This window comes from Penaeus vannamei, chromosome 18, assembly GCF_042767895.1.
Source record: "Penaeus vannamei isolate JL-2024 chromosome 18, ASM4276789v1, whole genome shotgun sequence".
Taxonomy (NCBI): Eukaryota; Metazoa; Arthropoda; class Malacostraca; order Decapoda; family Penaeidae; genus Penaeus; species Penaeus vannamei.
In genome coordinates, this window is record NC_091566.1 from 22,368,846 (window position 1) to 22,373,845 (window position 5,000).

The 5,000-nt window shown below is 33.3% G+C and overlaps 1 non-coding gene across 1 annotated transcript; it reads right to left on the bottom strand.

Annotated features, from left to right (window-relative positions):
• Window positions 1–1,216: 1,216 nt before the first annotated feature.
• On the bottom strand, window positions 1,217–1,290 carry TRNAN-GUU (transfer RNA asparagine (anticodon GUU)). Its single transcript has one exon. It is a non-coding gene; the product is annotated as a tRNA-Asn (tRNA).
• Window positions 1,291–5,000: the final 3,710 nt, after the last annotated feature.

Here is a 5,000-nt window from a genome sequence, read left to right on the forward strand (position 1 = left end):
CGTGCACAAAAAAAAAAGAAAGAAAAAAGTTGCTTAGAACTAAGGAAGAGATTGATAATGTTCAAGAGAACAGTTCTGAATAAAGGCAATTTAATAGTTTATTTATTTATTACTCTTATCAATATCTGCAGACGTTTTCGCCCTATTTTGAATGTGAACAAAAATAAAGGCTGTATAAAAGGGTTAAATCTCTCCCACAGTCTCCATTTTCTATGATTTCATGCTTGCTCTTATTTCATCTTCTTCTGATTCATGTTACTGCCATGACCAATTTCTTAATAATGATATATATTTCTTCTCAATTATTGTTGATTAAAAGGAAAATGATAACGGGTTTGTAATTTCAATCTGTATTCTCTTCGCCTGCCTTTAAATCAGCCTTCAAACGTCTTGGCGCTATCTCACCATTACTTCGACGTTTTAAAGAGAGACGATAGCTCCTCGTAAACTAAGATGTCTCTATGGTGTATAAGGTGCGTAAACCATTTGCAGTCCATATTAACTAGGAAACATTCATGTGAAGCATTTGCCAATCCTTCTGTAGCATTTATATTTCCAGTTGAAGCATTGCAAACACGCTCCCGAATTATGTAAATCACAGACACCAGAGGTCATACAATACTGTATTTTGCTTTATTTATGCCCATTTATATTTAAAAGAAATCATTAGAATTATTAAATGGGTATTGGATATGATGAGAAGTGGTTTATTTTTAATCTAAATAGATAAAATATAGAATATATATAAATAAATAAATATATATATATATATATATATATATATATATATATATATATATATATATATATATATATTAGTTTTTAGATAATTAAAGATGAATAAAGATATACTTGTATAGATAAACCAACGCATGATGGTCGAAACGCTTGTTTCAAATATTTGGTGCATGCGTCTCGGTCCTCGAAAACCGCAATATCGTCATATTGCAACACTACTATGGGAAGAGCCAACAAGATGCCCCGGCAACACAGAGACTAGTTTTCAGGACCGAGTCGACCACAAGTAAAGGTAATTTATTTGCAAATTGATTGCAAATTTCGCACCAGATTTCAAGTATTTTTTACTACTGTTTACTAAGAAACCAAATCTCCATATTGATGTTTAAGGCGGGAGATTGCACTTGGATAAGATTTCCCCCTCCTAAATTAACTGCCTTTGCGTGAATCTAAAACGCCGAAGCTATTGCAAAATCTCCGCCCCCGGGTGGGCTCGAACCACCAACCTTTCGATAAACAGCCGAACAAGCTAACCGATTGTGCCACGGAGGCTTCTTTTTTCAATGAGAAACATTATCAAGCAAATGGTGTAGGCTTGTTAACCAATAGGCTTTGCTATATTGGAGATGCAGGATTTTCTTTCACGTATTTCGTTAGAAAGTCTCATTTCATAATTCCTAACGCCATTTATCCTCATCTTACTCCGTTACACCGGGAATTAGAAAGATTTTTACATGCTTACGCCTACTATTCCCTATCCTGAAATGCTAACGTAGAAATCTAAATATTACATTTATCATTCATGTAACCACCCCGGTTCGGATAATATTTGTTTATATACGTGTGTATACGCACGATCCGGAACTGAACATGTATGTGTGTGCGTACGGTTTTGTAAGTGTACATATATATGTGTGCATCATATATACACCCATGGATATATATATATATATATATATATATATATATATATATATATATATATATATATACATGCATACATATGAACACACGTAATAACGTAGATTATGTATAGTTATATGGTCATATATGTGTGTTTGATATGACAGCAGGATTTCAGCAGGATATACTCACAATGAAGTCGCCATACGTTCGCATATTAGAACGATGTGATATATAAGTATGTATATATATATATATATATATATATATATATATATATATATATATATATATATATATATATATAGAGAGAGAGAGAGAGAGAGAGAGAGAGAGAGAGAGAGAAAGAGGGAGGGGATAGACAGATAAAGATAGATTGATTGCGTTTAAATGTTAAAATTCTTACTCTCGTGCAATAAAACCTTTACAGTATCGCACATTACCTATATTTCTGAATATCACTGCAGTTTCCACATGGTTCTTTAAATCTAATACACTTATTATTCCTTGGCTCAGTAGCCTACGATGCCACAAAATTCTGCAAGGAAGCAACAACTTTCTCTTTCTATATTGGTGAAAAGCGGTCTGATATACGCACTGCCTTATTTACAGTGCATCAACTATATATCTATACAGATAATTTATGATTGTTAGAGAAATATATGACTAAACAAAGTTTTTTAGTAATTTGCATGATTCAAAAACGTTATCACAGAGTAGACGGGGTAAACCATGGTAGTGAACAGCTGCGTTCCAAGCACTGCTAAACATGCTACCAAGTATTGTAATCTGACAGTAAAGCAATTCAAAATATTACTATTAGATTGGACGTAATATTTAAGAATACTCACCTTTTCTATAATCTTAACATATACACGTATTTTCTTACCATTTTTCATATCAACGTTGGCATGTTAAAGTAACAGCAGAAATAAATATTGCAACGCAGTGTATATCTATAACTTTCCGTATTCTAAATGCTCATTCAAACAAAAGATTTAGTATTCCGCATATTCATTAAGTAAAATCTGATAAAAACGAAATGAGAGAGACTCGAACCTCTAGCACTAAAACTCGATCGTACACTGGGAGTTCCGGCAGAGGGTTGCCTTTCACTTTTTTGCGCAGATGAGAGATCCTGTCTAAAAAAAATCAGGGATAAGTATACACTGACTTTATATTATCACTGGTTCATCTCACATTTTCAGTCATCAAGTTGGTGAATCTAACGAAACTACTTTTATTTTTAAATGTTCCAAAACAAGATTTGACCTGGCATCTGTTCCGTGACCTACGTGTGCGAATCCGCTGGAAATGCATCCTTGGTAGCCAGTTCTCGCAATATCAAACAATAAGAAATGAGAATAGATATCACAAAAATATTGTTGCAGTTATCATATTCCCTGTTTATTAATCTAACAAGAAATTATGAATATTTTGAATATCAATTGACAAGGGGAGAAGATATAAAAGAAGTTTATAGTATCCATGAAACGAAGACGCAGCTAACTATACCATGTATATTTCTTCATATTCATTTGAAAGGACTATAAGATTGTATTATGCTTCACTTTTAGGACTAATCAACTGTTTAATATATTTGCAGCGATGATGTAAGGTGAAATATCATGTAACATATAGTAGGTCGGGATTCGATCTGCTTCCATTTCAGAAACCTGTTTTCCAAGCTTCACCATTTTGGTTTGAGCCATTCTACCTGGGAAACGTCTGTAGCCTAGAGGGGGATCAAATCAGCTTATATGGAAAAGTATTTTCTCAAGGATGCCAATGAATATTATATGACTATCTTTACAATGAAAATGCGATGATAATAAAGCTAAAGAATATACTTAAAATTCATATCTGTTTACACGTGTGTCCAACAACCTTTACGTATGTATTTATGTTTAGCCATGTATATTTGTTCGTGTGCTTATTCATCTGCTTGTCTTTACAAATTAGCACATACAATAATATGCAAGTGCTAATTAGTATGTATATGTGTGTGTGCGAGAAAGAGTAAATGTGTATGTCAGCCCCAAATGCTTGCGCATGCATACTTGCGTGTGTACAGATATAGACCTGTATCTAGTGTAAACACACACATTCACACACACACACACGCGCGCGCGCGCGCGCGCACATACACATACATTCATGTGTATATATATATGTACATATATATATATATTATATAGACTGAACATTATGATTATTATATATCTATATGTATATATTTACATACACGCACACACACATACACACACACACATATATATGTGTGTGTGTGTGTGTGTTTCGTTCGTGTGTAAATACATGTAATTATACATAATATCTAATACACATGTGCGTACACACAAATGCATACACATACATGTACGTACACACACACATGTATGTTCATACATATCTGTACGTACACATACATGTACGTTCACACATACATGTACGTTCATACACACATATATTTATCTATATAAATAAATATTGTGTAACAGAAACAAACACACACACACACACACATACACAAATATTTATATGACACACGCATGTATATGTATTATGTATACATATATATATTAATACACATAGAAAGAAACATTGTATTATACTTATATAACCAAAGAAAACATTAACTGCTACTTTTATTGTGACAAGTTATTCATGTTGACGTGTCATTACATTTGAAAATATACATGGAGTTTATTACATCATATTGCTTATGCATTAACCCATATGCATACTAGTATTCAATATCAGATTGTAGCCGCCATATGCTGGTGCTCCATAAAAAGCAATCCTAAATTTGTAATATCTGAGCCCACGCGCGTGTGTATTCGTGTGATGGCTGTTAACACCGCTTATTCTCGATTGTTAGTCGTATAAAGGGGAAACATTTAAATAGTCTACAACTGATGATACCGTGATGGGATTGATAATACGTGAACTATCATAGATAACGTTATAAGAAAATTGTGACAAAAACAAGTAAGCGGCTTTGGAGAAGAATCTCGTAGGATAAAAAAATGAAAGAATGTTGACATATAGGTTCAGTTCAGTAATCTTTCACGTATTAACAGATATCAATCCATATTTGCTCTAGCTTACAAAATATAAAATCAGGTTTCGCTATTTTTTCACGGGTCGTAACAAAGTATTCGTCAAACATGATTTTATGACCATCAGTCACGCAAGTCCTTGGTCAGGTATTAAGTGAAAGTTTAGCATCTGACGACAGTAGCAGGAACAACAGTATATGTCACTGTTGGTGAGAGGATGATCATTCAAGGCCAGTGATCACTAATGATAACCCTGGCATGGATATACAATAAATCATTCCTTATGACAATTCTATTTGT